At 46.4% G+C, this 23,405-nt stretch overlaps 1 long non-coding RNA gene across 1 annotated transcript; it reads right to left on the bottom strand.

The window, feature by feature from the left end:
* Window positions 1-1,455: 1,455 nt before the first annotated feature.
* LOC122200726 lies at window positions 1,456-23,215 on the bottom strand. Its single transcript, XR_006193906.1, has 5 exons — window positions 23,053-23,215; window positions 20,672-20,731; window positions 3,954-4,058; window positions 3,330-3,464; window positions 1,456-1,637 (listed from the first exon to the last, which is right to left on the bottom strand). It is a non-coding gene; the product is annotated as an uncharacterized LOC122200726 (long non-coding RNA).
* Window positions 23,216-23,405: the final 190 nt, after the last annotated feature.

Genomic DNA, 23,405 nt, shown 5'->3' with positions numbered 1-23,405 from the left:
ATCATCCTGTAAAACTCACTATGTTGCAATTTGATGGAAGTGAATGAACTGAGCAAAGGCACCGCCATCAACCTTTCTCCCCCGTACAGGACGTCCTTGTCTCTCTGGGGACACTCTCAGACCCACTTGTCACACAGTTTGGGCGCCAGCCTTAGTCCATGCTGAGGTAACAATCCACTCATGATTGAGCGCTGAAAATCAAGTGTTCTAGGAAATCTTTAGTCTGAGGCAAACAGGGACATCTGGTCCCCTTAGTTCACATATTCAATCCAAGTAGATTTAATTTCTTTTTTTCTCATAAATGAGTAGTTTCTTTCTATACCCCAATGGATTGTCTCTTGTGATACCTAGGATATACACACCCCACTTTGGAGCTTGGATTAAAGATTCTTGCTTGCTGGAGTTGTCACTAAACCCCCCCCATGGGGACCACCCGAGGGAAGCTGGCTGTGGCCTGAAGAACCTTGGCACTAGAACGACCCATGCAGGGCTGAAAAATCTGCTTATCCCAATGATAGGGTGTAACTGAGCCATGACTAATGTCTTTAGTTACGGTCTTAAAATTCTATCTATTTCTGTGAAACAAGCTGTTGGTGTCTACAGTGACTCAGGAGGGCTCCAGAGAGGTTGTAACTAACTTCTGATAAATGAGACTGGAGACTCTTGCCTCATATGCCACATGCAATAAATAACATGTATGTACCGGGTACTGGGCTACTTGTTGGGGAATTTAAAAAGTCAGGCATAGCCCTCATTACAAGCCACTCAGGGTTTGCGGAGCAAATGGAAGGTTATTAACGTCGTGAAATGAGTGGTAAGTATAAAGCCAGGTGCTTTACGTATCTCACATTTACTAGTAAAGGTGTTGCCACTATCTCATTTAATCCTCACAAAAAGCAACGAAGGAATGCACCATTTTAACTCCTGTTTATAGGGAGAAGAAACCCTTAAAGAGGTTAAGTAACTTATCCAAGTTCACATGTTCACCTCAATTCATCCAGCAAGTATTACTGTTTGCCCTGCGTGTAAAGATGGGTGCAGAAGAAGATACGGATGAAGACGTGTGGTTGGCTGGAATGTTCCCACGTGGACGACCTCAGATTGCAATCACTCAGGGGTCTACATATTGGGAGAATCACCTGGTCAGCACTGAATCCAGAATGGATGTGCAGAGAGAAGGGCACCATTTTAGGTCAGCCGGCTGGTGGCTGTTTGACCTTGAGATCTAGAATCTTGATGGTTAGTGGTGTCCCCCTCCAAGGCCTATATGCTCTCACGGTGCTAATTATCTATGTGCCAATATCCAAACCCTCCTGTTTTGCTACTAAGCGAGGTAATATCATTTGGACCTGCGGTATACACACAATACAGATAGAAAACTGAATGGATGTAGATTTACAAAACAAAATATATTTAATGGATTACACAGACTGTAGCCAGAAGTCTTACCTTCTCGTACTTTTGTGGTCTCTCTGAAAGTGTGTCCTTCAATGGACCTGTAGCCAACGGGTGTGTCCCCAGAGGCGGTTTCTCAGGTGTCGTGACTTTCAAAGTTGCTGTTAAGATTCCGAGTCTGCCATGCCACCTGTGTGCCTGGGTTGTTTTCCTCTGTCGAGGGGAGTATCATTTGCCCATTTCTGAGGGTGAGGAATTTTGAGAATTAGTAGATTGTAGCTCCAAAGCGCTCCGTGCACACTTCTGCTTGGGTGCTTTCCAAATCCAGGGACATGATGATGGTAGCTGTGTATTCATTATGCTCCTTTTTTGCATTCCTTTTGATATGTTAGCCACCCATTTAACAGGTGCTTTAGGGAGTCCAGTTCTGTTACCCATGTCTGACACCATCACCTGGAAATATCTCGGATCCCACAGGTGACGGACTCAGTCCCAGGAGACCGCACCCCCACTGATTATAGATTGGGGGTTCCAATGACCTCCTCCTCAGTTTCCATTAACTTGCTAGAGTGGCTCACAGATGTCAGAGAAGTATTTTACTTAAGGGCCGGGCCAGTGGGGGGGCGGTGCCCCGGGCAAAGGATGGGAGAAAGGAAGCTGTGCTCCCCTGCTCTCTCCCACGCACCGCACGCTTCTCTCCAAATCTCCAAGTGTTCACCAACCCAGGAGCTCTCTGGACCCCACCCTTTTGGATTTTTATGGAGGCTCATTACACGGTCACTGATTGACTTAAATCATCCGTCCTGGCGATCAGTTCAATCAACCTCTGGCCCCTCTTCCCTCTCAGGACTATCTAGCCTCAGTTGGCAGGTTGGTTTCTCTGGCAACCAGCCCCTCCTCAAGTTACCCAGGGGCTATCCTAAACTGCTTCATTAACAAAACGTCTTTATCCCCCTGGTCACTTAGGAAATTCCAAGGGTTTTAGGAGCAGTGTGCTAGAAACAAGATGAAGACCAAATTTCTATTTCTTAAAAATCACAATATCATAGTGAGCAGCTACCATGTTCAGCCAAGGTGCTGGCACATTTCCTAAATCTAGAATTCCTTGCCTTTCTTTTTTGTTTCCTGACATCGTTAACATAAATCAGAATATCTAAGGGGCTGAAATTAAATGGGTTAAACACCTTGGTAAATTTCAACACAGAATTCAGTTCTGGCAAATTATTCATGAGACTACCCTGTTCTGTAGATTTGATTTAAAAATGCCTTTCTGGGGCGCCTGGGTGGCTCAGTCGGTTAAGTGTCCTACTTCGGCTCAGGTCATGATCTGATAGCTGGTGACTTGGGAAGCCTGAGTAGGGCTCTGTGCTGACAGCTCAGGGCCTGGAACCTGCTTCAGATTCTGTGTCTCCCACTCTCTCTGCCTCTCCCTTGCTCTGTCTCTGTCTCTCTCAAAAATAAACTAAATTTAAAAAAATGCCCTTCAGAGGAAGGAAAGATGTAGTCGGTATGAAGTTTTTATGAGATAATGTGAAACAGGTATTTCTCTTTATTCTGAAGGGGATCCTCTTTTGTTTTTCCAAATCTCTTAGACTTACAGATCTACTTTCTCCGTTTTAAACAGAAATCTACACACCATCTTACTAAACAGAAAAAGCATAATCCTTTCTGCACAAGCCAATAAAGAGTGCAAGGGCTTTGGGGTAAAGATGCATCGAGAACGCCTAAATGCCTTTGCAGACCTGAATTTCTGTCTTTCTGCCTCAGGAAGTAAGTCAGGATAAATATTTTTTTGGAGTTGTGGCATTCGGCCCTATTGACACCCCCCCCTCTCCCCCCCCCCCCCCCACCGGGGAACAGTGACTCTGGTCTATGAACTTGAAGACAAGAAGGCTTTTGAGCTGAGTCATTGCAGTGACTCAACACCGACTCACCTGGGGCGAGTTCAGACGCTAGGCGTTTGCTGCTGTGTGCCCTGTACAAGATCTGTTTACCTGCACCTTTGAAATGGAATAACAGACTCTTTCTCACATCAAAAGCCATTGTTACCCCATCTGCCGCAGAGGTACCTGGTGAAAAGGAGAACAGCTTAGAGCAGACGAAACTAGGTTTGAATGGGTATGATATATGTCAGAGTAGAATTAAAGTGCCCGTGGGAACATCTGACGTAGCTATCATAAACCTTCCATGAATGTTAGTTCCTCCTGAGTAGAAGGTAAAGAAGATCTTCCGGCATCTTGTACTGAAACTTTAAAACCAGCTCACAGGTATGGTAGAAACACTTCCGAAAAAAAATTTAAAGGCAAACTACCTTTCTTATAGCTGATAGTAAAACAGAATCACCTGGCTGCAAAATAATTATATTTTTTATAGTTTGCTTATTATATAAATATAGTTAGAGTTTTATTTATTACACAAACTGCTGTATATAGCAGTTGTGTGTCACTAGCTTTACATCTGAAATAAGGGTACCTTTCATATACTTAAATAATGTACTTATCATAAACCTTATCATACTGGCAACCACTATTAAAATTAGAAGGTACGCACAGACTTACTGAAAACACTGTATATTCTTTTGGGCAAGTTCAACGTAATGATGTGGGTTTATCAGACGCCTGTGTTTAGAAGAACCCATTCATGGCAACAGGTGGGCCGATGGGCTGGAAAGAAACAGGAGAAGCGCACATACCTTTGCCCTGAGGCTACCAGGAAGAGTTCTGATATTTCCCATCACCGTTACTTTTTTTCCCTGCATTTCATCATGAGAATTTTCAAACAGGCACCAAAATTGAAAAAAACATACAGTGAATGCCCATATGCTCACCCCCCACCCCGAGCTACAATGAGCATTTCTCTCTAGTTTATTATAAACTGATCTAATGCATCTTTTTCTCCATTAATCGATTGTATATTTAGACGTATCTCAAACTAAGTCATGGACATCGGTGCACTCACCTCTAAGTACTTTAGGACACGTATGTTAAAAATGAGATGAGAAAAAAAAACAACTGAGATTAGGGCTCTTATTTTTTAAAAACAACTGAGATTAGGGCTCTTATTTTTTATTGGGAGGGCAAATTTACGTAAAACGAAATGTAAGAATTCAATGAGTACACCTGTATAACTCGAATCTCTATCAAGATCCAAAACGTTACCATCGCTCCCAAATCCCCTCATGCCCTTACCTAGGCAGTCTCCACTGCCAACTCCATGGAGGCAACCACCAATTATTTTTCACCATAGATCAGTGTTGCCTGTTGGAGAATTAACATGAATCGGATCGTACAGTATACACTCCCTCGTGTAACTCTCCTGTCACTCAGTATAATGCTGTTCATACTTACCCCCATTGTTGAACGTATAGTTTCTTTGAACTGCTGAGTACTACTCCATGGCAAGAACACATCACAGTCGGTTTACCCATTTTCCTATTGATTGACACCCGGGCTGTTGCCAGTTTTGGGCTATTCCGAATGCGGTTGCTAAAAACACTCCTGTATGAGTTGGTTTACTTTGCCTATGTCTGTGTGGGTACACATAGGTTTTTATTTATCTCAGGTAAATGCCCAAGAGTGAATTACTGTATCATATAGTAGGTATATATTTAGTTTCATAAAAAAGCTGCCAGATCTTTTTCCAAAGTGGTTGTGCCATTTTACTCCACATCCTTGCCAATGTTTGGTGTATCTCAGTTTGCATTTCTTTGATGACTAATGATGTTGGATACTGTCCTACACATATTTATTGTTCATTTATCTTCCTTTGTGAAATGTCTGTTCAGATATTTTGCCCATTTTTTAATAAGGCAATTTGTCTTCTTTTTTATTGAGTTATAGGATCTTTATGTATTCTGAATATAATTCCTTTGCCCCGTATATATTTTGTGACTATTTCTCTCAGGCTGCAGCTTGCACATTCATTTTTCCCATAGTATCTTTTGGTGTGAATAAGATCTTAATTTGAGGTAGTAGCTTCTTTTATGGGTATTTATTTCTGTGTCTTACCTAAGAAATTTTTGTTGCCTACCCTCCCCACCAAGTTGTGAAAATATTATCCTATTTTTTTTCTAGAAGCTTGGTAGTTTTATGTTTTATGTTGAAACCTAATATCCATTTTTTTGGTGGGGTATGAAATAGTCTTTGTTGAAAAGCCTTGCCCTTCTCCATCAGATTTTTCTGATGTTTTTTGCTGAAATTAGATAAGTACATAAGTCTAATTCTATTTCTGGACTTTCTTTTCTGATCTATTGATACATTTATCTATTCTTATGCTAGTATATACTGTCTTAATTATTATAGCTTTGCAGTGAAACTTAAATCAAATATGCAAGTTCTCCAATTTTGTTCTCCTTTTTCTCAAGATTGCTTTGAATATTGTAGGTCCTTTTCATTTCCATGTAAATTTTAGAATCAGCTTGTCAAATCCTACTCCCACCGCCCCCCCCCAAAAAAGCCTGGTGAGATTATGATTGGATCTTATTAAATTTGTAGATCAATTTTCAGTAATTCACATATTAAAACATTGCATAGTCCAATACATGCACATGGTGTATCTCTCCATATATCTAGTTCTTTAAAAAGTTTTCTTACCAAGGTTTTGTAGTTTTTAATGTACAAATCCTATACATGTTTTCAAAATTTATTCCTAAGTATTCATTTTTTATGTTATCATAAAAGAAATTATATTTAAAGATTTCATTCTCTAATTGCTGCTAGTATATACAAATACAATTAACATTTGTGGATTGACCTTGTACCCCACAATCTTGCTAAACTTATTTATTGATTATAGTCGCTATTTTTCATAGGCTTCTTAGGATTTTATACATAGACATTCATGTGTGAACAGAGTTCTTTCTCTCCAGTCTGTTTGGCTTATTTTCGTTTCTTGTTTTATCACATGGGTTAGGACCTCTAGTAAATGTTGAACAGAAGTGGAGAGAGGCAACATACTTGCCTTATTCCCGATCTTAGAGAGAAACCAATATTTACCATTATGTATAATATTAATTGTAGGTTTTAATGGATGCCCTTTATGAGATTGAGGAAATACCTTTTTATTTCTCATTTGCTGAGTTAAAAAAAGTCCCAATGATGCTGAATTTGTCATATGACTTTTTCTGATCCATTGAGATAATCATGCAGTTTTTCTTCTCTTTCTGTCAATATGGTGAATTATATCAATAGGTTTCTTTGGAATTTAAACTAACCTTGTATTCTTGGAATAAATCTCACTAGGCCACAATGTAACTTCTTTGGTAAAAAATTTTCACCTGTATATATGTCCTGTCTTTATCAGGTTTTAATAACAGGTTATGCTAGCCTCATAACATGAATGGGGAACTGTTTGTTTGTTTGTTTGTTTTCCGTATTCTACAGTAGTTTGTGTAAGATTGGTATTCATCGTTTCCTGAAATGTTTGATACAATTTACCAATGAAATTATCTGGGCCTATAGCTTTTTTTGTGGGGCTGTTTTCCAGGCCATATTTAATTCCGGTTTCTCAACCCTGGCACTATGGACATTTTTGACTGGATAATTCTTTGTTGGGGGAGGCTGTTTGATTCGTTGCAGGATGGTTAGGGCCAAACCTGCCCTCTATCCATTAGATGCTAATAGCTCTCCCTCACCCAGTCGTGACACCAAAAATGTCTCTATACATTTCCAAGTATCCTCTAGGGAATAAAATCACTCCTGGTTGAGAATTACATTTGACCTATAGTTTAAAGATATATCTGAGGTCACTGAATTTTCTTTTAATACCTTTTAAAATATGCATTTAGAGCTATAAATTTCCCTTAACATTACCTTAGCTGTGCTCTGCAAATTTTTATGTGTAGTATTTTAATTATAATTAATTTAGGGATATTTTTAATTTTCCTTGTGATTTCTTCTGTGGCTCATGGGTATGTGGGTATGTTTTAATTTCCAAATGCTTTGGAATTCTCTAGAAATCATAACATTCCTGGTTTGCAATTTAATTCTATTGTGGGAGAACATATTCTTTTTTCTTTAATGTCTATTTATTTATTTTGAGAGAGACAGAGAGAGCATGAGCAAGGGAGGGGCAGAGAGAGAGGGAAAGAGAAAATCCTGAGTGGGCCCGGCATTGTCAGTGCAGAGCCTGACATGGGGCCCAATCCCATGAACCGTGAGATCATGACCTGAGCCGAGATCAAGAGTCGGATGCCTAACCGACTGAACCACCCAGGCGCCCCTGTTGCGAGGGGATACAGTCTGTAAGATTGCGATCTTAAAATGTATTGAGGCTTGTGTTTATGGACCAACATTTGGTCCTTCTTGGTGAATATACCATGATCTCTTGAAAAAAACATCAAATTCTGTAATTGTTGGATGTGGTATTCTATACACGTTAATTCAATTAAGATGGTTGATAGTGTTAAGTCTCCTACGTATTTACTGATTATTTTGGTCTACTTATTCTATCAGTTGCTGAAAGACGGGTGCTAAAATCTCTATGATTGTGAGTTTATTTATTTCTCTATTTAGTCCTGTTGACTTTTGATTCATGTATTTTGAATTTCTCTTGTTAGGTAGATACACATTTACGTTGTCATGGCTTCTGTATAAATAGATTCTTTTATCATTATGAAATATCCCTCTTTGTCTCTGGTCATGCCGTTTGTTTTGAAGTCTACTTTATTTGATATTAATATAGCCACTTCAGCCTCATTGTGCTTACTGTTTGCTCATTGGTATTGTTCTTTTGTAAGTAGAAATAATACTGTGATATTTTATATTTATACTGCATTATTTATGAACAGATTTAGCTTCTATGTTCTCCTTTGATCTCCACAGCAATCTTACGAGAACATGATGCTGTTATCTGCATTTTACAGAGATGAAACTGAGTCCACAGGGATTAAGTGACTTTTCTAAGAGCACAGTGCTTAGTGAGTCCTGTTCTGTCAACTGATAAGTGAGGGCAAATGTAGGAAGCATATGTGAGAAGGTGGTCCATTTTCTATCATCTAAAACCATGGATGCTCACAGTTCCTCTCCAGGGTTCCAGGCTGACGCTAAAGAAACAGCTTTTGGTTATAAAGGCAGTGAGGGGCGCCTGGGTGGCTCAGTCGGTTAAGCGTCCAACTTCGGCTCAGATGGTGATATCGAGGTTCATGAGTTCCAGCCCTGTGTCAGGCTCTGTGCTGACAGCTCAGAGCCTGGAGCCTGCTTTGGATTCTGTGTCTCCCTCTTTCTGCCCCTCCCCCACTCAGGCTCTGTCTGTCTCTGTCTCTCTCTCAAAAATAAACATTAAAAAAAATAAAAATAAAATAAAGGCAGTAAATATCGTCACCATAGGGTGAATGGAATCAATAAGATCTCTGAGCATCAAAGGACAGGCTGGGCTGGGAACAGTACTGTCACAAGACACATTTGATGAGCATCATCTCTCTGTCTCCATTTTTTGTTAGAGGTAGTACAGTTGGGCCTAGAAATAGAAGGATGGATCAGGTGCTCTCTGGTTGGCCACCCGCCCTGAGATCCCATGACTCCTTCTTATGGAGGCCATAAGAAAAGCTGATGTCTCAGATTGCCACTCACAAGGGGAAACTGGCCTTTCTGAGGGACCCTTTGCTTGCTTCTCACTTGGCAGTCTAAGCCCCAGGTGGCCAAGCTGTTGGCCTTCCTGGGGCTTGTCTGCTCCAGCTGGACCCGGGAGCTCAGCTATGCAAATGCCAGTTATGAGTTTGTATTTGTGCCGACCTTACCTTTTGCTTTGGAACCTCCAATGCCCACATGCCTGCCGGTAGGAAATCTGTCTAGTGAGTTTGGGCAATTGTTTGTTTGTTTGTCTTTTGTTCAAGTGGTAAATTTTATAGCTCATAGATATGAACTTGGTGATTTTAGTAAATATCCCTAGCTTTGTTACACTGATTTCTGTAACACAAAACGCACTTTGCCTTTGTTTGTTACCTAGTCCGCTTAAACCACTTGCTGTCCTCAATATAAACCGAAGACTTTTCTGCTTCTGTGTCCCTGACATGCTCTTTCTCTCTGGTTGATTCACCCCCAATGTCAAGTTCAAATACCACCTTTCTGAGAACCCCCACCGCCTTGTCAGTCAGAGTAAATGACTCTGAGCTCCTGGGGCCCGTTGGAGGAAACTCCCACCCTCAGTGAGCCCCAAGGATCCCCTGGAGGAAACACATTCCCCTTCAAGAGGTATGGGAAGGCAGAGTTCGGGCTTCAAACCAGCTGTAAGGGCAAACCGCAAACCCACTGGGTGAGTCCCGTGCCCGTCACACCCATCCTGAGTGGTCACTGTCTGCTCATCAAGTTATCAAGTCCTGGGAAACTTCGCATTGATCAGCAGTGTCTGTTTTCAATCTGGAGCTGGATGGAAAGGGTTAAGCGGTTAGGCAATTCCCCTGTGGCTTGGTTATTTCTGGAGAATCCTGGCACAAGTAATTTGCATAATGCAGACTTATCTCCTGGATGATGCGGTGCCCGTGCGATCCCAATGCAAACGAACTCCAGCTGTATTAACGTCCAGGCTTAGGGGGCTGAGTGTAGCCTTCCTGGGAGCCCTTGCAGGAGATCACTCTTGCCCTTTCCAGCCCCAGGGACCGTCAAGTACAGGCAGAGCCAAGAACTGTGCCGGTGGCTCCCACTTCCTCCTCAGCACATGGGGTTAGGGGGACAGTCAGGAGTTCGAAAGGGGCAGAGATCTGAGAGGCTCTTCAGCCTGGTCCCAGGCCACTCCTCCATTTGTGGGCTGCATCCTGGCCATGCAGATGCTCGGCATCATCTTCTCCTGTGGTCCCACAAGGCTTGTTATGAATTAATAAACCCTGCACAGTGTTACAATGTTGTAGGCTCTGCTCTAAGTACTTCATGGGTAGTAACTCATTTCATACTACGGTAACCTCAGCGGTCTTGCCCTAGAGTCTCCGACTGGCTGAGAGCTGGTCTATGAGGTCGGATGGATCTAGTTTCAAATCCTGATTCTGTCACTTAGTCGCCACGTGACCAAGGGCACGTTGGTTGCTGCCTCTCTGCCCTAGTTTCTCCATCTATAAAATGGGTTCTCAAAGGATTACCTTGAAGATTAGATGAGCTACTATAATACACAAAGCACTTGTGCTAAGGCCTGGTGTCTTGAGTGACAGGTGGCACCGGGGAAGAACGAGAGAGAAAACCTGACGTCTCAGAGATCCGTCTCTGTGGCCTATGGGATCCGACACCAAAACATTCTCCCCTGAATAGAAGACCATATCCAGCGTTCTAGAGGCGTGTGGCTCTTCTCTGTCACAGAGCTCTGGAACTCGTGATCTCCTGCCTGGGGAGCGGTGGAAGGGAGTGTGAGATGGCAGCGAATCAGAGCTCTTAACACAAGGGTCTTAGGATGCGGCGCAAACTGAAAACTTGGTCTTGAGCATTTGTGCTTCTGATTAGATTCACTTGTCTGCCAGGGGCTGTGGGGTGGAGGCGGGAGGGGGAGAGAGAAACCTCTGACTCACACCTGCAGAGCAGGGGACCTGCCTGGGGGAGTCACAAGTGCCCACCCTCCTTTCTGCCATCAGAAACCCTCCTCGCAAGGGACACCCTGATGACCTCTGCCAACAAAGAGACCTAGGGCGTGGGATCACCCCTTCCTCATCTCCTGGGAGATAATCGTAATCTAATCTTGCCCCTTTAGCAGGGTGCATAGTGGGGAAATCAGGGGTCCGAAGCAGGGGGCTGGCATGTTCCTAGGGAAGACACAGCATAGAGGTCCGGGTCCTGGATGGCACAGAATAGCCTGAGGGCCCCGAGCGACTGGGCAAGCTTGGACTGAGGGTAACATCCGCCCCCTGAAGATTTCACTTCAGGCTAGTCCTTTCTTTTAGGTCTGGCATTCTTGGACTCCCTCAGACCTCGCAGGCCCTGGCCCTGGATGGGGAGGGCCTGGATGGTCAGCAGACTCAAGCACAGGCAACAGGGATCTGCGCCCGGGCCTTTCACACCACCCCCCACGGAACCTGCCAGGAGAAAGTTAATGAGTGATTTATTAAGTCACACAGGTGACATTCCTGCTATTCACCTCCCAAACCCAGATGGCTGAAGGAGACTTTTATTTAGGCTTTAACAGTCAGACAAACGATTTTGCTAAAGTAAGTATTTAAAACACAGATTTGGATTTTACATATTTTAGAGCAGTTTCTTTGCAGAGATGACTCAAGGAAATCTCCTTGGCATGTAGCACAGCAGGTAAATCCCAGCCTGAATGCACAGCTCCCCGGGGACCAGGTTTCCACCAGATCAAGATAAGGCAGGTAGAGCTATTACCAATATTTAATCAGGATACATAGCATTCGGCTCTGTAAAGGCAACGCTCGGGACGTGTGCTTGTAGACTCTGGCTAAGTGCCAAGGAAAGTATTAGTCCCTCCCTCGCTTGAAGGGTAAGATTACAGAGTTATTTGGCCCCGAAGCCAGTCACTGGAATTCAGATGGATATGTTGTGCCGAACAGCAGCCCTGCTTCCCCGGACTCCTACATCCTTAACAGCCATGCTGTGGTTCTGGGTCTGTGCTGGGCTGGGATAGACACAGCCTGGTCTAGCCTTACTCTCTGTAGAAAGCCCCCTACCCCACCACTCTCCTAATTGGACCTTCCCAGCCACCACCTCATTATTGTCCACCTTCCCTGCTCAGCCAGCGCTCAGCACAGTCAACTGAGTGGTGGTCTTACAGGAAGGAAGAAATGCTCTCTTTCAGTTCTTATATTTGCTCCTTTCTATTTCCAAATGCCTTCTTCTAGGGATCTGATTTCCCTGGGGGTGAACTCTTGCCCTCAGAGCTAAGGGGATCAGCCATGTTGGGGAAAGGATGTCAGATGAGTCCTGGGTTTTGGGGACCTGCTTCAGTAAACATCCTCTGACCTCAACAGACAAGAGCTCTCATGCCTGTTCTCCATCCAGCTTCCCTGTTGGCTGTCACTTGTCCTGCCGTTTCTTCTCCCCTGGTGTGTGTGTGTGTGTGTGTGTGTGTGTGTGTGTGTGTGCATGCTGGGGGTGAGGCATGAGCTCTGGATATTTCCCTGATAGAAATCCTGCAGTTGTGATGAGACATTTAGTAATTGCCAGTAGATCTCTGCCAGTTCCAGGGCAGAAGTCACAGCTCCTCATAGGTCTTCAGGAACCAGACGAGTTGCCAATATTACTTATCACTTAATGCTCTAGGCACAGAGTTGAGTGCTTACTCCATTACCTCATTCAATTCCTCCCTACACCTTCTGAGCTAAGTGCTAGCATCAGCTTTGTTTTATAGAAAAGGCTGAAGAGACGCAGAGAGGTTAAGTAAACTTATTTTAGGTCACACAGCTATTGAGTGGCCAAGTCAACGTGGAAGCCAAGATCTGAACCTACGCTGCATCCTTTAACACCATATGTTACCGTTTCTCTAATGTAAATAATCAAAGCGACTTTATTTTAAGTTTTCTATAATTGCATAAGCAGCGCACGGATACATTATTCTTGTGGAAAAATTAAGACGGCTCAGAAAAAGCTGCAATCCCCTATTTTTGTGTCACTTTTCCCCATTCTGGTGGTAATTATTGTCAGTTTGGCTAATTCAGAGCTTTTTCTATCTCACATTCATGTTAAGTAAATGCAGAGAAAGCATCAGCATCCCTTATTATCCGTTAATACACGGAATGGTGTTTACAAGCATCGTTTTCGAGATTCTTTCACTTCACAATATGTCCTGACCCTCTTTCCATGTACACATAGCAGATGCATTCATCCCTGTCTGCCACTGCCTGGAGTTTCCCGTTGTGGGTACGTAAGCCGTAGTTGTCTGGTTCCTCTGTTGTTCGTTGTTTGTTTGTTGGTGAACAGTTGGTGAACGTTTGTTACCCAATTTCCACCACCATGATGTTTTAACCAAAATCCTTGAACATGGATATATGAAGCATTGATGACAATGGTCATTAGCTACAGGAAGGAAATGATGACAGGGGAGACTCAGAGGTGTCTTTCCTGGGAAATCTTTAAGGATGGCAAGCTCACACCTGGACTGGACCCAGGAGCCATCCTCCGGGGGCGGAGGACTGGATGACAGGGTATTAGTGGCCAGTCGATTTCAGAGCAGGGCTGTAAAGCCACAAGCCATGACCTTGACTTTGACCAGCCAGCCTAGGAGGGGTGGAAGGCCAAATACCATGGACATTCATCACTTTTTATGAGAATTACAAATTCGCAAGAAATGCTCTTGTGCTTTTGAAATGTCAACTCTTTGCCTTTGAAGTGTCTTAACTTTGCAACCCTAACTTCTCTCACATTTTGTATGGCAAATGTGCGGGCGTCTAGACCACCGAGGTAATGCTGATAAAGTAGTGATGCTTTCATTCGGTGGGTTTTATTTTCCTGTCAGCATTGCACAGTCATCTTGGCTCTGACCTTCACTCGGTGTGAGTAACTTTGAGAAAATGGTGGAACTGTCTTAAGTGTCAATCCTTTGTAAAGATTGGATGACAATCATGTCTGTAAGAAAAGCTAATGACTATGGAACACCTAAAATGCACCAGACATTGTGGTTATTTTTTTTGAAATGTTCGTTTATTTGTTTATTGAGAGAGAGAAAGAGAGAGAGACATGGGGGAGGGGGGAGAGAGAGAGAATCCCAAGCAGGCTCCTTGTTGTCAGCATGAGATCACGCTCACAAACTGTGAGCTCATGACCCGAGCGGAAATCAAGAGTCCGTCGTTTAACCGCCTGAGCCACCCAGGCGCCCCCAGATATGGTGCTATTACTCACTTCACATGTGTGATTGGGTTATTACCTAATTTAATGCCACAGCAAGTAGAAGTAGGTGGTGGACCCTGGAGGCAAATCTGGGTTGAAATCCACTAGCAGTGTAGCCTTGGGAAAATGACCTAGTGTCTCTGTGGCTCAGGAAGTTTTGCTGAGAAGGGTAAAGGACTGATAAACCAGACTCCAGAAACAGCCCATGGGCTTTCAGTGTGAGAAGTCCCTCCACCCCCAGCCGCGATGTCCCCACCAGGTACTACCCTGGTGTTGGGCTGGCAGCAAGGGAGGTAAAGGCCTTGGTGACAACCTAGGTAAATATAACCATGACAGCAATAACTGACCCCACCTGCCAGGGCTGGGCCAGCTCTCCTGAGGAGTGGTCTTCTCTTGGGCCTGGTAGATGGCCCCAGTGTGGACAATCCTTGGCTTGAGAAGAAGCAAAGGGGGGTCATACATTCCAGAGGGAGGTGGGGCCTCGGGGGTTATTTTAAGGAATTGGCTCATTTGATTAAGGAGGCTGGCAAATCCAAAATCTGCAGAGTGGGTCAGCAGGCTGGAGATAGGGGAAGGGCCGATGTTGCATTTCAAGTCTGGAGGCCAGGGAAGAACTGATGAGAATGGACACTGAGGCACAGAGAGGTGAAGGAACTTGCCCAAAGGCAAACAGCAGGGAGAAGAAGAGCCAAAGTTTGGACCTCGGCAGTCTTTTCTCCAGAGCTTATGCCCCTAGCTGCTCTATAGTCTGTGGCCTTTGTATAATGAGGCTATTAGTGTATCTGTTCCCTTGTTGAATTCTCGTGAGGTTAAAAGAAGGCACGTAATGTGCATGGTGACTGGCAAAGAGGAGACACTCAGTGCTTGCTAACTCTGTTCTCTTTGCTCTCTTCTGTTATGAAAACTGAGGCACGGGGCACCTGGGTGGCTCACTCGGTTGGGCGTCCGACTTCGGCTCGGGTCATGATCTCACGGTCCGTGAGTTCGAGCCCCACGTCGGGCTCTGTGCTGACAGCTCGGAGCCTGGAGCCTGCTTCAGATTCTGTGTCTCCCTCTCTCTGACCCTCCCCCGTTCATGCTGTCTCTCCCTGTCTCAAAAAGAAATAAACATTAAAAAAAAATTAAAAAATAAAATAAAATAAAAGATATAGTAAATATTTTAAAAAAAAAAAAGAAAAAAAGAAAACTGAGGCACGTGCCCACAGACAGCCTGGTTGCTATTACCATTTGACTCAGATCCCTGTGCAGCCAGGAATGGATTTTTAGCCAGTGGAGAATGCTGCATGTGCACGTGTGAAGCTGGGCGGCCCACGGCTGCGGCACCTGCATTCCTCTGTGTGTGTCTCCACGTGAGACTGGGGCTGAGCCCTCAACAGGGCAGAAGCCTGGAGAGAGATCACAAGGCTTGAGGCTGACCTGTAAAGCCCAGGGCCCTGCAGCTAGCGGGAGATTAGGGGCTGGGAGGCTTCAGGGGCCTTTATGAGGGTGCCCTTTGTCCTGGACTGTGGCCTTGGCATGCACCCAACCCCTGTCTCTGCTGCCAGACGCCAGGCACGATCGGGAGGACAAGGAACCAGTCAGACGATGATCCCTGAGGCCACCACACCTGACCCTCTGCCCCTGTTATCAGTCCATCTGACTTGAGACCCAAGATGAAACAGTTGAGCCGTCTGGCTGTGGCCTGTGCGAATGATACTCCCGCCCATGTCTGCGGGCTGTGCACACTGGCCCCTGTGGGGTAAGTGACCAAGTGCAATGAGGCAAGCTCTGGGGCCAGCAGGCCTGGGTTCAAATCCTGACTCCATTTACTAACATCATGACACTGGTCAAGTCACTTTCCCTCTTCAAGCCTCAGTTTCTTCATCTGTAAAATGGGGGTTATATGACTGATCTCTGAGCTGCTGGTTGGTTCAGTGAAAGGTGCTCACATATGTCAAAGGTCTTGGCCCCAAACAGGAGTTCCTTTCTTCTTGTCTGTCCTTGGAATCACTCCTTTTCTGATTAAGACGTTGGTCCTAAGGCTACCTTCTCTGACAATCTGCTGTCTTCCTTGAGACCACAAGCACGGAGGAGGGTCCAAATCACCCTGGGCTGGCCCCATACGTGGGGCCTGGGCATAGAGTGACTGACAAAGCCAGGCCAGGGTCCCCGCCCAGCAGTCTTGAGAAGGGGAGGCCCATTTGGCTGAGACCCGGACAGTGGTGACAGTCCCCCTTCAGGGAAAACACCCCAAACTGCTGGGGTGGATGAATTCTTGTACATTTCAGTTATATCTCCTGGGAACATGTCTCAGCTGGCTCTGATTGATTTATTTTGGCTTTCAAGTTATAGCACACGAATTTCTGAATTTCAAAGCCCTCTAGCCAATATGCAAATGGTTTTAATTTGAGGTGTAACAGACAGGTGGAATTAACACTCAAAAGCCAGCACTTTCTTGGTAGTTCCTGCCATAGAGCTGATCACTAAAAAGCAACATTATTTTTTCTTGTAGAAATCGTAGGGGTCTCTTCTATCCCGTGGTTCTTTTAGGCTGTGGTGTTAAAGGGAAAAATCACTTAAGGAGAAAATTCTAAGAAGAAGGAATTTTTTTTCCTTGTTTTTGAATACAATACATTGTTTTCTGTGTGTGGGTGTAGCACGAGTGGGTTGGGGGCTGTCGTTCGAATGACAGTTGGGTCCATCCTGGATCAGAGAGGAAGATGTCAGGCAAATCTGGGACTCCCCCCAGAATTTGTTTTGGTCCTTCCTTGTCTATTTTTCCTTTTTTTTCCCCCGTTATTTCTTTGCGGGTTTTTTTGTGGGACGTTCTGGGCCAACAGACTAGATCGTGAGTAAGTAATGGGAATTAAGATAATGGTTAAAAGCACGAGCTTTAGAGTTGGACAGATGTGGATTCACATCCTGATTTTTTCCACTTCCTGTCCTTGTGACCATGGGCACTTTGTTTGACCACCCGAACCCACAGGTAACTTGGTTACCTATAGAATGGAGAACAGCACCTGCTTCATGTTGCCAGGACGAAATACATAATTATGTACATCATACGGCACCCAATCCTTAAAAAGACTCTCATACAACGTTCAGTTCTTTGTTGAATGTGTTACCAACGAACTTAGGAGCCCAATGCACCAGCAACTGCTAAGTGCTCTGTGGGGAGGTAAGAGAAAGGCTGGCCTTGTGTTTTGGCTCTAAGATCTGGGAAAGAGAGGACTCACACGCGACTGGAACAAGATGATGGATCCAAGCCGGGGCGCGACAAGATGGTAAGATGAATGAGGCGGGTGGTGATAGGAACTGAAATTCAGGGAAGGAAGCCCCTCGAAGGGAGGAGGTGCCTGGCATTTCCTGAGCACTTACCATGTGCCCTGCAGCCTTTGCGGCACTGGACGGACCCCTCCATTCTTGCCAGAGCCCTGGGAGGTGGGCATTTTTACTCCCATTTTATTCGCAAAAGGGCACTGAGACTCAGAGGCATGAAATGACCTGTCTGAGGCCCTCCAGCCAGAAGCGGCTGGGTGGCAATGGAGTGTGTACCATGGCGGACAGGCTTGAGCTGACCTTGAAGGAAGGGTAGGGTTCAGAGAGGCAGAGGCTTGGTTTGCTGCCTTCTCGGCTGTGGGAATGTGCCTCACTGGGAAGCGCTGGGGCGCGAGGAGGCCCTCTGGGGACGCACCGCCGGGCATGTCGTGGCTGGCAGGCTGTGGACATCTGTGCCAACCAGTCCTGGCAGGTAGAGACCACATACGGCTTTTGCCCCGCCACAGCCCGGCGGCGAAACCTGACTCGCATCTTGGACACGCAAGGTGCCCGTCATTTGCCTTCTTATCAGGCTGGGCACATGCCACGGCCAAGTGGCCACCCGGGCCGCCCCTGTCGGGGTAGATCCACTTCGCGCTGTGTGGGCGTTTGCACCGCCCGGACTTCGGGTTTTGCATTTTTGAGGGTTTCGCCTGTGGCTGCAGGGGGTGGGGCGGGCAGGAATGCTGGGTGCTCGCTCTTGAGCACCAACCAGGCTTAGGGCGTCCAGGGACGGGCCCGGTCACGGTGTAAGAGGGGCTGGTTTGAATCCTGCCCATCTTTCTTGGTCGTATGCCCTTGGGCAGGCCACCCGGCCTCTCTAGGCCTTCTCTTCCTTACCATAAAACGGGAATGGCAAAAGATATTAACCTTCAGTTTCATTTTGAATATCAGATATTATAAAGAGCCTGCTCTACCTTGCCAGGTGCCCCGTCAAATGAATCATCATTATTTTCAGGGGTGTTAGCTGCTTCTGGAGCAGTGAGAGCTCTGAACGCTAGAAGAGTGCCCAGAGAGGAGGGTCCAGGGAAGAGTGCAAGACTGTGTCGGGGGCCTTGATGCTAACTTGGTGCTAACACTCGGAAGAACCCCGGCTTCAAACCCTAAGCTGCCAGGGGGAAATGGTGCTGCACGTGAACAGGTGGAAAACCCGTGTTTCACAGATTGTTCAAAAAGGCCGCGTGATTGTGACACAGCGTTGCCCCTAAAAGGTCACAGCTGCGCTCAAACAGGGCTTGAGGAGGGTGTAGTTCACACGGGATCGTCCAGTCGGCAACTGTAGCAACCACAACGTGCAGACACAGGCGTGTGCTCCTTGCCCGTCAGATGCAGGGCTCGGTGGAGAGAACAGAGTGCGTGTCAAACACCCTGGATTTAACTGCCACTTGCCACCGTGTGACAAGTTCCTTCCGCCCTCTCTGACCCTTTCTCACGCCTGGAGCCTGTGTCCCTTCACCCCTCCAGTCCCCTTGGCATTTACAAGAGCCCTGTCAGGTTGGCATTATTACAATTATTATGATGATGAGCAAACAAGTGCAGACCGCTTAAGGGACTCGCCCAAGGTCACTTCTAAGAAAGCCAGAGTGAGAACGAGGTGTCACGCTGGGATTGAGCCTCCTGTGTTGAAAACCTCTCAGCCAAGGGGCGCCTGGGTGGCTCAGTCAGTTAAGCGTCAGACTTCGGCTCAGGTCATGATCTCGCGGTTCATGGGTTCGAGCCCTGAGTTGGGCTCTGTGCTACCAGCTCAGAGCGCAGAGCCTGCTTCGGATTCTGTGTCTCCCTCTCTCTCTGCCCCTCCCCTGCTCATACTCCCCCTCTCTCTCTCTGCCTCTCTCAAAAATAAATAATAAAGACTAAAAAAAAATTTTTTTTAAAAAAAGAAAACCTCTCAGCCAGGACCCCTGGGACCCTCTCGAAGAAGTTCTGGGCCAGTGGAGACCCTGAGCCTGTCCTTTGGCATCGTGATCACTGCGTTTTTCCAAACTAAATTCCTGTTCTCTGGTGATACCAGCTGGATATTTGCATACTATATCTCTGAGAACAATCTCAGGCCAAAACTCTGACATTTTACGAGAGGTTGGCTAATTATATGAGGCACCATTGGTCTGCTGCCACGGAACAGTTAGGGTAGAGTGACTATTTCAGAGGGTTGTAAAAATTCCCTGGACAGTTATTGCCAAAAAAGCTCTCAGTGGACTGCACAGTGTTTTTATGGAGACATTTTTTGGGAGGGTGGGTCTGGCTTTAGGGAGCGTCTCTAAAGAATAGTCTTCATTGGTCTGGGGTTTTGACTTTGATCAGTTCAGTCTTAAATCAACTTTATTCTCAAGTACTTGGCTGACCAGCCTGTAGCTTCAAAGCCCCAGTCAAGTGAAGGCAACACAGGGTTGGGCCAGAGAGTGGAGGGTAGTTCCAGTTCAACTGGGGTTCTCCCCTGAGTTGCAGAAATTGGGCTGTCCCCTTAAACATGGCGGTCCAGTGGATCAAACAAGAATTTTATTTTTTTCTCCAGCAATTGTAGGAACGAGTCAGCGTGGTTGGAGGAGAGGCTGTGGCTTCCATAGATGCAACCTTAGCAAGGTTTTCTCCCCTTGGCCTTACACTTGTTAGCAGAAGGGCATGGAAGCGTATCGCTGTGAGAGGCCAGGGAGCAAGAAGTCGGCCCTTCTTGGCCCTCTGCACGGGGCCAGGAGGAGCAGATTTCTGCAAATCGGGCCTCACGGAGGTCCAAGACCTCAGCTTAATCTTACCTTGCCCAACGGCCAGCTTGCAGAGTCATGTATAATCCCCACCCCACTCGGTGAGAGGACGTCGTGGCAAGAGGGGAAGGGCATGGGTAGAGGAGTCGGGCCTAGAGCTGGAGACACAGTGGCCAGTTCTGAAGACATGTGACTGGGGCTGGGGAGCTGGCTGACTCTTCGTTCCATTCCTTCACCCCCAAGGGGAATGCCATCCCTCCCGAGCTTCCCGTGCTGAAGTAGAAGGAATAGTGAACAAAGAATTTCTCACAATCCTCCTTGAAGAAAAGGTAGCCCGTCAAAAGGTACAAACTTCGAGTTATAAAATAATGAAGTCCTGGGGACACGGTCTACAGCGCTAAGGATACTGCATTGCAGATTTGAACGTTGCTAAGAGAGCAGTCCTTAAAAGTCCTCAAAAGTTCTCATGAGCCAGAAAAAAACTTTTTTTTGGTAACTACGCGCGCTGTGGATGTTAACTAGACTTACCTGCCGTGATCGTTTTGGAATGTGTACAAATATCGAATCCCCAATCACTGCGTTGTATACCTGCAACCAATATAATGTTATACGTCAGCTATACCTCAAACAAACAAACAAAATAAATCAGAGGCTCAGTCCTCACCCTAAACCTATTGAATCATTTTAACAAGATTTCCCCTCAGGTGATTCATATGCTCATTAAACTTTAAGAAAAAAGGGGGGACAGAAAAGAAAAACGTAAAGGTAACCCAATAAGCCCTTCGCAGCACAAGCTGCCAAAATCCATCAAATTCTTTGAGTGTGAGCAGTTCCCCTCCCCCACCCGCGGGTTCAGGGGTCCCTGCGGAGGAGGGGGGCTGCTGTGGTTCCTGGAGGAGTCGGGGTGCATCCCACAGGGGGTGCTTCAGCAGACTCGCACTTGTTCCTTCTGTTTGATCAGCATCTGTGACACATTCTTGGAATAGACTCCTTACTTTTCTTCTTTCCCTCCTTTCCCCCACCCTTTTTCCCTTTCTCTCTCCTCCTTCTTTCAACTTCCTCTGCCTCCTTGGTCCTCCTTTTTTCTATCTTCCGGTCCCCAACTTTCCTCCTTCCTTTCTTACTAGACACTGATTTTGGTCCCTCCTGACAATCTCACCTCCTTAACAGAACTGTGGGCTCCCAAAGCTGGAGACCACGTCCTGAACTTGCACCCCACCTGGCAGATGCAGAGACTTTCTAGAAGTATTTGTCAGCCTGGTTCTCAGTGAGGCTGTGTCCTTCCTGGCCAGTGCCTGTGCTGCAGAGACCACAACAGAGGCACTGCTCTCCCCTCCAAGCCTTCCTGGGGCTCCTTCTTTGGCTGTGGCTCTGCCTCTCGGGCAGCTTCAGTAGGTGATGATAGCCTGCCTCTGCCCTGGATGGCTTGTCCTGTCTTCTACAGCCCAATGTTCCATCCACAGACCCTTGTTTCTACTGCAAAGTCCCTTTTCTGGAACCGAACAAGCAAGGTTAGAGCTCCCCTTTTCTGTGTTTCTTTATTCCCCTGATGGAAGCAATTCTTAGTGGCCAATGAAAAACTAAAAAAGTCTGAGCCTTAAGTTTCTGACTCAGACTGTCTGAAAAAATAACACAAAGTAAAAAATGAATTTGCTGAGCTCTATCCACAGGATATTATCCACACAAACATGTATCATTATCCACACTTGAAGGGCGAAATCTTGGCGTTTCGCGAGGACTGTGCCCATGATGCAGAGATGCGTGGGGGTGGGGGCTCAGGAAGCCTTAAGGTTAAGCAGCTAATGGCAGTGGTGCCCTTGCTATGAGGCAGGCACCAAGCTAGCTGTTTCACGGACATCCTCATGGAGTCCCCCAACAACTGTGGGAGGCAAGCAAGTGTTATTTACATGCCCATTTTACAAAGGAGAACACTGAGGCTTAGGAAAGACTAAGTCATTTAGTGAAGGCTTCCACGCCTTGGGATTCAAGTCAGAGATGACCCTGGTTGTAGCCCCTCTATTATACTACCTCGGAAAGGAAAACCACAGTGTCGATGTTTAGAAAGGCTTTAGGATTAGACAGATTATGTTTGAATTGTGGTCTTCTAACTAATTGGTGTGGGCCTTTGGCTCAAACTCCGGATTTCAGTGGTCTCATCTATAAAACGGGATAACAACACGTAGCCCATTGGTTGGTTATGGGGGCCAGATGAGACAGTGGGTAGGTGGTCTTGCTGACACAAAGCAACTGGGAAGCCCCATCTAGCTGATGTCAGCAGAAACACGATTTTCTCCTGAAGTGCAGAGAACACATAAAACCCAGATAGGCACAGGAGTCTTTCCCGAAGGCTTGAAGGATGACATCTGTGCCCTTGATGATGCTCTCAGAATCCCCATTCCCTCCAAGGCAGGATGGCCCTTGTGTGGGCCAGAACACAGATGATGCTCTCAGAATCCCCATTCCCTCCAAGGCAGGATGGCCCTTGTGTGGCCCTTGTGTGGGCCAGTGTCTCAGAACATTTGGAAAGGTCTTGGAGGTTCTGGGCATACCATGGGACCTGACTTCCTGGGATGACCTCCTCGTCATCCAGAAAAATAGCATCCCACAAGTCATCCCCAGGACGAAAACCAATGTTGAAGAGGTTTTCTGAATGAGTGGGTTTTACCCCAATGATTGGTGTGCTTTGGGCACTACATGGTACCCGGAGACGTTAGAGTCCTTGTCCAACGTTACAGAGCAAATGAGTAAGTGGGGGATCCAGGAATCAAACCCAGGTCCGTCTGCCCCGAGGGCTCTAAAGTCTGGGCTGTCCTGCTCTCTGAGGAGACCATGAGGTCAGTGTCTGGGAAGCTGGACTCCTACTCCCCGCCCCCGGGCGGCCGGAAGGGGACCTACAGAAATGCACGCACCTGTCCCTGCGGTTGGGTGGAGGGAACACCGAGGCCCAGGCTCCGCATGGCTGACCAGGTTGGAAGGCGCCCTCATGTCCTCCGCAGGAGAGAAAACTAGCCTTGGAAAAGGGCAGCCAAGCCCATCGTAGCTCTGCTCCTTTCTCTCGTCCCCGCAGAGCGCTGGGTGCAGAGAGGAACGCTTGGCCTTTTCATCTCCTAATTCACAAAGCCTGGTTGCCGGGCAGCGCATAGAACCCTGGGAAGGGAGCCTGAAAGAGGCCGCAGCGGGTACTTGCGGTGCAGGTGTACCTCTGCTCACGGAGCAGTAGCCCGGGTACTTGTGGATGGTCCGGCTCCTCAAACCCAACTCA

Source organism: Panthera leo, chromosome D1 (assembly GCF_018350215.1).
Source record: "Panthera leo isolate Ple1 chromosome D1, P.leo_Ple1_pat1.1, whole genome shotgun sequence".
Taxonomy (NCBI): Eukaryota; Metazoa; Chordata; class Mammalia; order Carnivora; family Felidae; genus Panthera; species Panthera leo.
Note: the sequence above shows the minus strand (reverse complement) of the source record. Positions and strands in the feature narration are given on the sequence as shown.